We start from the raw sequence: 12391 nt of genomic DNA on the forward strand, positions 1-12391 counted from the left end.
ATACAAACATATATAATAAGGAAAGCACTCAAACACCTGACATAAAAATAAATAATAAACTTTTTTGGAAGTGCATCTGGGGCTTGAGAAGTGACTGAGAGGTTAAGACTACTTGCTGTTCTTGGGGAGTGCTCTAACAGGTCAAAGAAGCTACTCTTCGGGTTACAATAATCTATACCAGTTTTAAGAAGTTATGTGTTCTCCTCTGCCCTCTTCAGTCAGAAGGAACACATATGGTACACAGATAGACATGTAGGGAAAACACTCATAGACATAAAATAAAAGAATTAAAAATCGAAAAACTAATAAAGAAAGAAAAGAGAGTTTCTCTAAGGTTGCAGAATAAATGAGTGATAGCGTCTCCTGTGTAAGCCAGTGAAAGAATCAAAGTTCATGAAAATAGAATATGAAAAAAAGGAAAAGCTCCCAAATCCATGAAGGCAGTGAATAGTGCTCACAATGAAAGGAAAGGAAACTTTGGAAGCAGGAAGTTGGGCTGAACTGTCTCACACATGTCATTTGGTGGTTGGGGAGCGGTCCCTAGGAGCTGCTTTCAAAACTTTGCTTGACAAGAGCCTGCCTAGTCCCACTGCAGACAAGTCAGAGAATTCATGATGCCCAAGTGCCCTGGGTTCTGTTGAAGCAGAATCTACCTAGAGGCCTGAGGGCTGCAGGAAGAAATGCAGTTTGTTTACACTGTGTTAATTTGAGATCTATGGCTAGATGCTATGTTAAGAGAGAATCTGTTGTTCAAAACCTGGTAATTGGAAGCTATGGAGAGAGGGAGAAATTATTTTCCCCCAGGGATTAAATCTAATACCAAATATTCAGCGGTAAAAGTGTATACATGTCTATAAATGTATACATGTGTATCAATGTATGCATGTATATAAATGAATACATGTGCATAAGTGCATCTATGTGTACAAATGTATGCATGTGTACACAAGCATGTGTATAAATGAATACATGTATATAAATGTATGCATGTATATAAATGCATATATTGTAAAAATGAATAGATGCATATAAATGTATTCATGTATAAAAATGCATATGTGTATATAAATGTATGCGTGAATATAAATGCATGCAGGTTTATAAATGCATACATATGTATAAATATATGCATGTATAACATGCTATAGTCTATGCATGCTTATAAAAGAATACATGTGTATAAATGCATGTATGTGTATAAATGAATTGTGTATGAATTATGAATTTCTATAAATGTATACATGTGTACAATACAATAAATGTTTACAAATGTATACATGTGTATAAATATACATGTATAGAAGTATAAGCATGTATATAAATTCATACAGGTATATAAATGCATACATGTGAATATAATTGCATACTTGTGTATAAATACATACATGTGTACAAATTCATAGATGTGTTTAAATGCATACATGTGTATAATTGTACGCATGTTTATAAATACATACATGAGAATCCCTGGAAAGAGCTGTGTCTGCAAACTGACTGAATAGAACTTCATTGATATGGAAGGTTGAAGTGTTGTAGGTCTAGAGACTCATTAACTTATTCCAGGCTAACTGTAGCACCCTGAACAGCCATTTCTTGGACATGTCTTCAGGTGAGCTAACCTCCTATAACTAGTTACTTAAATACGTCTGAAATCTACTAACTTATGAGACAACTGACTTCCAACAACCTAAGAGCTAAAAATGACATTGCATAGCATCTTGGGCCTATGGGATAAGTTTTCACATCTTGCCTGTGACTTCCTCTCTGTTGTTTTCACTAATCTTTTGATTTACAAATTTCTTATATTTGACTACAAAACTTCATGAAACTGCCCCCACCTTGGAACATGGAATCTGGGGTCCGCCAAATCTGTGGTCATCAGCCATAGTCACTGAAATTTGGTTCTAGAATGAATTGTCTCTTCTGTTTGATCTGAGGGCTGAGGTTTTTCCTATGACACAAAAGCAATATTCAACATGAAACAATTGTTCCAGCTGGTTAAATCTGTGTACTCATTTGTTTATATTCGTGTGCACCCTTCTTCATAAAAATCATAAAACAAAATTAATTTGAGAGGGAGTAGGTCTGGGAGGACAGGATAGAGTTGGAGGTAGAAAATGAAAGAGGGAATGATAGAATTGCATCTTAAATATTGAGGTGTTGAGGAGCAGAAAGTTCAAAATATATTGTCTGAGATATTTTTATGAATATTGTATTTAGTCTGCCTCATGTCCTGAGTGATAGAAAGTATAGAATGTGTATTTTAGAGAGCAGGAGTGTAGGAAAATTATGGACCAAAGGGATTAGGCAGCAGGCAAGCTATTCCAGGAAGGACATAAGAAAGAGAGCCCAATCCAGGGCAACCACAAAACAGGCTTCTCCCCACAGAGTTATCCTGGGGTTTGAATGAAACCGCTGAAACCACAAGGGCAGTAAAATATACAGAATTGCAAACCTGTTGGTCATTGCAGTGAAGGACAAGACTGTGACATCCTTTTGTCAGTCTGAGAGTCACACAGCTACCCTCTCGCCTGGTGATTAATACTGAACAGGTTTTCAAGTGTCAGCGCCTGTAATGTTCTCATGATATGGTGGCTTCCCAGTCTCAAGTCACCAAGGAGACATCCTCCAGCTAAACAGTAACCAGAGCAGTATGGTCAGTATGGTTGGGGTTGGCCCCAAAGAGTGAGAGAATAGAGCCAGTCCCCAGAATTCACAGCTCCAAGTGGCTACATAGCTCCGATATACCAGGTGGGAAAATGGTGCCTATGAGCACAGGCTGGTGGACATCATACTCTTATCTAATAAAGACTCAAGAACAACATAAGCCAAAGAAAAGACAAGAGTCCACACTGTCAGCTGACCTCCCTCTATATATTTGGCCGGCAGTCTGCAATTACTAAGGACAGGGGATTCCTTTCTGCTAGTCCTCATCTTCTTTTATTTATTTTATACTTGATTAAAATTTTCTCTACTCCATTTAGCAGAGTATATATGCTTAAATTACTTGAGAATACCTTATATGCATAGCATATGTGTTCATCAAATCTGCACCACCCCCATTACCACATATTCCTCCCTTATTCTTCCTGACACTTTCTCCACCCAAATTCAAGTTTATTCTCTGTAATTCCCCATAGAGTCCACTCTGCATTACCACTATATACATTGCAGTAAGGCCTTCTGCTGCAGTATGGAAATCTTCTCAGTGTTTACACCCTAAAGAAAACTGTATTTCTCATTCCCAGAAGCTACCAAATGCCAAAGGCTCCTCAGGCAGAAAAGTATTCATGATCCTCTATCCCATTAATGTGTTTGGGGGTCTTTTCCTGCAGGTCCTGTGCAGTAGGTTCGTGTGTGCCATGACCATGTGATGTAAGGGATAATTTCACCCCAAATCATGCACTACTTTTGACTCTTAGTAATGTCTACCCATAATCTGATGTGGTCTCTGAGATTTTGGGAAACACAGCATGAAACATGTCCCATGTAGAGCTGAGCACAGTCTCTTATTATCTGGTTGGTGACCACTTATAGGTCTATGTAGTAACCAACAGCTATTGGAAAATGAAGCTTCTCTGAAAAGGTATGAAAGAAGTAGTCATTGAACTGCCCATATAAAGGTAAGAACTGAGGAGGCAGGCACAATATTTGTCTATTTAGCATAATAATTATAGTAGTTCTCTTTTTGGATTAATGGCATGACTACCAGAGTTTCTTAGGTCAGTTAAGGGAGTGAGGCTTGAGATCTGTCTAACGGAACTGAACTTAAATATGATAAGAATATTATGAGTTACCCTTGTAATATTCATACCACTATAAAGATATGCCACCAGTGTGCATATCTTTCCCTGCCAGTCATAGTTGTAGGTTTCGGGTGTCACTGGTGTGTTAGACAGTTGATTATGTTTTCTTTTTATTAATGTGCATAAAAGTTTTCAGCTCTGTGGATGCTAGCATGTAGGAATAAAGTTTCCATGTCAGCACCAGCTTGATTTTTCCAAGTCCTATAACTCAAGTATGCAAACACCAGCAAATTCTGGAGGGTAACCACGAACAAGAGAAATAGCTTGTAATGTTTGGGTGTGTAATGACAGCATTAACAAACAACTTGAAACATACCTAGTGCTGGGATTTTTGTTTGATGGCCCATGGTATCTGGGAGAAGCACTATTCTGCAGCTATAGAATAATGACATTTAAATTATTTATGCATGTATTTTAGGACGATTCTATATTAGTACATTCCCATGTATTTTTCTCCAAGATCTTACTGTTAATTCTTCACACACTCCCTCTGCTGATCTGCACTCCAGCACTCACTGCCTAACCCTTCCTGCTCCAGTATTTCCATTCCCCTGTTCATACCACATGGGCTCCATTCCTCTGCTAGTGAAATCCCTTTTTATTGCACCTTACTAGTTCCCTGATTTACATGGGTACACCAGTAAGTAGAGATACCTGAAGATTCAAAATTAGCATTTCCATATGAGAGAAAGCATCTGGCTTTGTCTTATTGTGTCTGGGTTGCCCTATTCAGAGTGGTAATTCCAGCTGCATCCATTACAAGTAAATTTTATAATTCTATTTGTGTTTTCAGCTGGATAAAATCAGTTGGTGTACATGTACTACAGATTCAATATCCATACATCAGTAGAGGGACATCTATGCTGCTTTCACTTCGTGGCTATGGTGAATATAGCAACAATGAACATGGATGTTCAAGAATTTCTTTAGTAGGATGTGTAGGCCTTTATGTATATACCCAGGATTGATAAACATAGAGGATATTGTAGATCTCTTTCCACACTTTTAGAAAGCCTCCACACTAATTTACATAGGGCCTACAGAAGTCTGTGGTCCCCTTAACCCACATAAGGGCCAGCATTTGTTGTAATTTGCGTTCTTGTGTAAGACAAAATATCAAGGAAATGTTAATGTTTATTTCACTGGTTGCTAAGGAGATTGAACACCTTTAAAATCTTTCTCAGCCATTTGTATTCCATGTTTTCTGCACTCTCATTTCAGTGCCATGTGTTTTAAATTGGGTTGTTTGTTTTATCTAGAGTTAAATCAATGCTTGTTGATAAGACATTGGGATCTCTGTTTCCTGTTATCCCAACTTCTCTAGTTTTAGATGAAGTGAGAATGTTTGAGACACAGTCTTGAGGCCACTCCATGTTGATGTGTGAATGTGTTGTCTAGAGTGTGAGTAGCCTGTGTGTCAGTCACATAAAAAGGGATCCTGCTCCTTTGTTATTTCAGACATTTCCTTCTGAAAAAATTCTATGTCACTTGGAGACATCATGGTTGAAATTCTTGTCACCAGGACACTTACTGGTCTCTCTCCCATCCTTGCTCTCCCTCCCAGAGTGTTCCCTCCTTACACCTGGAGCTTGCTCTGCATACTCCTCATGTGCCTTCTCCAATCTCTTTTCCTTCTCAGACTTGGAGATTCCATTAATCCTAGTTGTCTTATTGCACATGACTTGGCCTCAGGACAGCTCAGTGACCATAGATGGCACACTGGACTTCCAAATGCCCACAGACTGTAACAATTTCTGTTATCATAAGCATATGATCCCAAACTAAATTCTCTCTCTCTCTCTCTCTCTCTCTCTCTCTCTCTCTCTCGCTCTCGCTCTCGCTCTCGCTCTCGCTCTCGCTCTCGCTCTCGCTCTCGCTCTCTCTCTCTCTCTCCATCTTCTCTCAAAAATCTCTTGTCTCTGGGTCTTACTCCCTGCTCTCATGTTATCTCAGAGCCTTCTTTCTTCTCTGCTTGCTCCAGTCCCTTCTCTCATCACTAGATACAGTTTTACAAACATTCACATATGTTTGGGGTATGGATAATATTATAATATTAAAATTGTTTCATGCTTTTGTGTTCTATAAATAAAGTGTCTGTGGGGTTGGGTATTAGTTCTCTCCCTCCAGACCTGAGCATTCTGTATAATGATTTCGTTCAAATCTGTCCTGTGTTAGGTGAGCCACCTCAACCTGTGACAAGAGAAGTAGAGAAAGCAGAATAACACAGGAAATGATGCTGTGTGTTTAAAAACAGCTAAAAAGTAAGTTATTCCTGATACAGGTCAGGGATGCTAATCTGCTTCCCTCTCTTACATCCCTAAAACTTTTACTAAAGTATAAAGTTTATCTTTATGTTTTTAAGAAAAGTCTGTAAACTTTCTCTATCTTAGGGTTTGTAAATTCATTGAATGTGGTTGAAAAATCTGTAAAATCTGTAACAAAAAGTTAGGGTAAAATTTATTTTAAAAAAAGGATTGAGAGATAAAATCTACATCATGCTTCTGTGTACCTTTAATTTAACTCTTGTTCTGGAAGATCCATCTGACACAGCACACTGTATACATGACTTTAATTCAATTACTGTTTGTGGAAAACAGAACTTAACAGCAAATGTTTGATGAATCTACCAGCTCTCATTGGACCAAGAGGTGAGGGACTCTTCTCCCATCCAAATAGTCCTGCCTCTAGGACCCAGGCCCTGGGACACAGCCAGTCTCCAAGAACCCCAACCCAACTCTATCCTAGTTGCGGGCCAGCAAAAAAAAGTGCTGTGGGTAGACTCCCCTGCTAAAATCTCCCACTGGACCCTGCTATCTACAAGACCAATGCCCTACCCAATACCCATCTGTGTGTGACCCCATTAACTTCCAGAGATAAGGAATCTACCAGCTCCCATTAGACCAAGAGGTGAGTAACTCTTCTCCCACCCAAAGAGACCTGCCTCAAGGATCCAGGCCCTAGGACACAGCCTGTCAATGAGAACCCCTACTCTGTCCAAGTTGCCACCCAGGAGAAAAAACTCCTGTGGGCAACTCCTCCACCAAAACCCTCCTTCAGACCCTGCATTCTACAGGACCCACACCTTATCACAATAACCATCTACCTGCAACACCAGTAACTTCCTGATACATGAAAAACGCCAGCTCTCATTGGACAAAGAGTTGCTGGCCAGGAGGTAAGATTCCGGTGTCAGGCTCCCCCACCAAAACTCCCCAAAGGACCCAGCAATCTACAAGACCCATGCCCTACCCCAATAGCATCACCCTGGGATACCAGTAGCTTCCTGAGACATACAATCTGCTAGCTCAATTGGACCAAAAGATGCTTTCTGAGATACAGAATCTGCCAGCTCGGAATGGTCCAAGAGCCCTAATAAGACCAAGAAAGGCTCCCTGAGTCTCAGAATCAGCTAGCTTAGACTGGACCAAGAGCAGGTCACTGACATACAGAATCTGCCAGCTTCAATTAGACCAAGAGCTAAGATTGGACCCAGAAGGGTCCCTTTTAACATTGATACAGAAAGCACAGAGTGGACCAAGAGCACCTCACTTGGACACAGGAACCTCTTGCAACTATTGGAGGAAGAAATGGGTAGATGTCAGTACAAAAATACATACAACAGCATAAAGAGCAATCTGGCATCACCAAAACCTAGCCTGCCTGCAACAGCAAGATCTGAATATCACAATGTAGAAGAAGCAGAAGGTAACCTTAAAAATAACTAAATAAAGATGCTAGAGGCCTTTAAAGAGGAAATGAAATTTTCCCTTATAAAACTGAGGGAAGCACTTGGGAGGCAGAGGCAGGCGGATCTCTGTTAGTTCAAAACCAGCCTGGGCTACCAAGTGAGTCCCAGGAAAGGCTCAAAGCTACACAGAGAAACCCTGTCTCGAAAAATCAAAAAAAAAAAAGAAAGAAAAAAGAAACTGAGGGAAAGACAAATGAAGAAATCAATAAATCTCTTAAAGAAAGCCAAGAAAAACATGAAAAAGCAAATAAACATGTGAAGGAAACAGTTCAAGACCTGAAAATTTAAATAGAAACAATGAAGAAGACACAAACAGAGGAAATGCTGGATATAGAAAATCTAATTAAACAAACAGGAAACACAGATGCAAGCATAACCAACAGAATACAAGAGATGGAAGAGAGAATCTTTGTTATAGAAGATACAGCAGAGGAAAGAGATGCATTGGTAAAAGAAAACAGTAAAGCCAAAAGAGGCATAACACCAAATGTCCAGGAAATCTTCGATACCATGAAAAAGCCAAACCTATGAATAATAGGGATAGAAGAAGAGAAGAATACCAACTGAAAGGCACAGAAAATATATTCAACAAAATCATGAAAGATCTTTCCCAACATAAAGAAGGAAATACCTATGAAGATACAAGAAGTTTATAGAACACCAAATAGACTAGAACCCAAAAAAAGTCTTCTAATCACATAATAATTAAACCACTAAACATACAGAATAAAGAAAATATTAAGAGCAGCAAAGTTTCCCCTTTCTCATTCAAGTGACTTAAAAAGGCAGACCAAACAGAATAACACCTGACTCCTCAGTGGAGACTTTGAAAGCCAAAAGATCCTGGACAGATGTAATGCAGACAATAAGAGACTATGAATGCCAGCCTAGGTTAATATACCCAGCAAAACTTTCAATCACCATAGACAGACTGAACAAGATATTACAAGACAAAACCAGATTTAAATAATACCTATCCACAAACCCAGCCCTAAAGAAAGCACTAGAAGGAAAACTCCAACCTAAGGAAGTCAGATGTACCCTCAAAACCACAAGAACAGATAACCCCAAAAGAAGGGAAATAAACACACACTACAACCAAAAAAATCACTGGTTATTAACATCCCTTAATATCAATGGACTCAATGTTCCTATAAAAGGACATAGGCTTAGCCGGGCGGTGGTGGCGCACGCCTTTAATCCCAGCACTCGGGAGGCAGAGCCAGGCGGATCTCTGTGAGTTCGAGGCCAGCCTGGGCTACCAAGTGAGCTCCAGGAAAGGCGCAAAGCTACGCAGAGAAACCCTGTCTCGAAAAACCAAAAAAAAAAAAAAAAAAAAAAAAAAAAAAAAAAAAAAAAAAAAGGACATAGGCTAAGAGAATGGATATAAAATCAGGAACTATCCTTCTGCTGCACACACCTCAATTTCAAAGATAGCCACTACCTCAGAGTAAAAGACTGAGAAAAGGCTTTCCAATCAAATGGATTTAAGAAGCAAGCTGGTGTAGCTATCCTAACATCTAATAAAACAGATTTCAGACTAAAATCAATCAGGAAGGACACTACATATTCATCACAGGAAAGATCCACCAATATGAAGTCTCAATTCTGAACACTTATGCCCCAAATACAAAGGCACTCACATATGTAAAAGAAACATTAATAAAGCTTAAATCACACATCAAACCCCATACCTTAAGTGGGAGACTTCAACACCCCACTCTCACCACTGGACAGATCTGTCAGATAAAAACTTAACAGAGAAATAAGGGACCTAACAGACGTTATGACTCAAATGGCCTTAATTGATATCTACAGAACATTCTACCCTAACAACAAACAATATACATTCTTTTCAGCAAACCATGGAACTTTCTCTAAAATCAGCCAATTACTCAGTCACGGAGCAAATCTCAACAGATACAAAAAAAAAATGGAATAACCTCATGCATTCAATTGGACCACCATGGCTTAAAATTAGATTTTAACAACAAAAATTACATAAAGCCTACAATCTCATAGAAACTGAATAATGCCCAACTGAATCACCACTGGGTCAAGAAAGAAATAAAGAAAGATATTAAAGACTTCCTAGAATTCAATGAAAATGAATGTACTACATACCCAAACTTATGGGACACTATGAAATCAGTGCTAAGAGGAAAATTCATAGCACTAAATGCCCACATAAAGAAGTTGGGGAAATTTCACACTAGTGACATAACAGCACACTTTAACAACTCCAGAACAAAAAGAAACAAAGAAGCAAAGTCACCCAGGAGGAATAGATGCCAGGAAATAATCAAATTGAGAGTTGAAATCAATAAAATGGAAACAAAGAAAACAAATCAAAGAATCAATGAAGGAAAGAGTTGGTTCTTTGAGAAAATCAACAAGATAGACAAACCCTTATCCAAGCTAACCAAAAGGCAGAGAGAGAGCATCTAAATTAATAAAATCAGAAATTAAAAGAGAGACATAACAACAGACAACAAGGAAATACAGAGAATCCTCAGGTCATACTTCAAACACCTGTACTCCACAAAATTAAAAAATTTAAAAGAAATGGCAATTTTCTATTTAGGTACCACATACTAAAGTCAAACCAAGACGAGAAAAACAATTTAAATAGACCAATAACACCTCAGGAAATAGACACAGTCATTAAAAGTCTCCCAACCAAAAAAAAGCACATGACCAGATGACTTCGATGCAGAATTCTACCAGATTTTCAAAGAACATTTAATACCAATACTCTTCAAATTGTTCCACACAATAGAAACATACAGAATATTATAAAACTCCTTTTATGAGGCTATAGTTACTCTGATTCCCAAGCCACACAAAGATGCAACAAAGAAAGAGAGTTACAGATCAATCTCCCTCATGAACATTGATGCAAAAATACTCAATAAAATATTGGCAAATCGAACACATCAAAAAATTATCCACCATGATCAAGTAGGCTTTATCTCAGAGATGCAAAGATGGTTCAACACATGAAAATCTGTCAATGTAATACACCATATAAAAAAACTGAAAGAAAAAAACCCACATGATCATCTCATTAGATGTTGAAAATGCCTTTGACAAAATCCAACACCCCATCATGGTAAAGGTCTTGGAGAGATCAGTAATACAAGGAACATACATAAACATAATAAAGACAATTTACAGCAAGCCAACAGCCAACATCAAATTAAATGGAGAGAAGCTCAAAGCAATTTCACTAAAATGAGAACAAGACAAGGCTGTCTACTCTCTCAATATCTTTTCAATATAGCACTTGAAGTTCTAGCCAGAGCAATAAGAAAAAAAAGGGAGATCAAAGGAATACAAATTGGAAAGGAAGAAGTCAAACTTTCGCTATTTGTAGACAATATGATAGTATACATAAGTGACCCCAAAAATTCTACCAGGGAACTTCTGCAGCTGATAAACACTTTCATTAGTGTCGCAGGATACAAGATTAATTCAATAAAAATTTAGCTCTCCTACATACAAATGATAAATGGGCTGAAAAAGAAATCAGAGAAATATCACCTTTTACCATAGTCACAAATAATATAAAATACCTTGGGGTAACTTTAACTAAGCAAGTGAAAGACCTGTATCACAAATACTTCAAGTCTTTGAAGAAAGAAACCGAAGGCAATATCAGAAAATGGAAAAATCTCCCACTCTAATTGATAGATAGGATTAACATAGTTAAAAGGACAATCTTACCAAAAGCAGTCTACTGATTGAATGCAGTCTCCATCAAAATCCCAACACAATTTTTCCCATACCTGGAAAGAACGATACTCAACTTCATATAGAAAAACAAAAACCTAAGATAGATAAAACAAACCTCTACAGTAAAGCAACCTCTGTAGGTATCACCATCCCTGATCTCAAGCTCTACTACAGCTATAGTCATAAAAACAGCTTTGTATTGGCATAAAAATGATCTGTGGACCAACGGAATCAAACTGAAGACCTGACATTAATCCACATGCCTATGAACATCTGATTTTTGACAAAGAACCTAAATTGTACAATGTGGACTGTATTTATGGTTTAAGGTTTTACTTTGATGCTAAAAAATCTTCAATTAAATCTTTAACTCAAATTTTTAAGGCTCAGATTGACAGGGATAAAACTGTAAAATTCTAATCTTATACAAACTATGAACTTGGTATAAACTGTAGAAGATAATTAAGACAAGGAAGTTAATTGTCAGTTGTAGTTAGATAGGCCCATAGGGCTGAGGAAATTGGCTCAGACCAGTAGCCACGGTATGCACATAATGTACTTCCTTAAGAGCCAACCTGGAGTCTGCCTGAGGGCCTAGCAACAGGAGCTATCAGAGTTCCTGGTCACTGTCAGAGGTTCTGACTGCTGTCAGAGTTCCTGATCATGCAGAGTCTGCCTAGGACCTAGCAACAGTCCCTGTCTAAGTTCCTGATCATGCCCAGCCAATGAGGGATGACCACACAGACTAGGCACTGGGAGGGGGCTATATAAGGGCTTCCCTGTTATTGAATAAGAGAGTTTGTTATTTCCCTTCAATGGACTCTTGGTTTCTGTGCCGATGATGCTGTGCCTTCTCACCCCCTCCCCCAAGGGAGCCATTAGAATCTAAGCAACAGTCAGTTACTTTATAAATGATCACACTTTTTACTGTGCTCCAAACTGTGGTTTTGGTAATGCTGAGTATAAATGTAATTCATTTACAGAGGGGCAAGCCATAGCCTTTTGTACATGCTATCAAGGACAATCATGAAGCAAGTAACTGAAAATAAGTAAAGTTTGTTTAAAATCAGGTATAGTTAATTAATTAAATGATGTCCCTCAC

The 12391-nt window shown here is 38.3% G+C and overlaps 1 protein-coding gene across 1 annotated transcript in view; it reads right to left on the bottom strand.

Annotated features, from left to right (window-relative positions):
- The window catches only part of LOC143270534 (vomeronasal type-2 receptor 116-like), a 52682-nt gene that overhangs the window by 36927 nt on the left and 3364 nt on the right, over positions 1 to 12391 (bottom strand). The window lies entirely within an intron of this gene.

Source organism: Peromyscus maniculatus, chromosome 23 (genome assembly GCF_049852395.1).
Source record: "Peromyscus maniculatus bairdii isolate BWxNUB_F1_BW_parent chromosome 23, HU_Pman_BW_mat_3.1, whole genome shotgun sequence".
NCBI classification, from domain to species: Eukaryota; Metazoa; Chordata; class Mammalia; order Rodentia; family Cricetidae; genus Peromyscus; species Peromyscus maniculatus.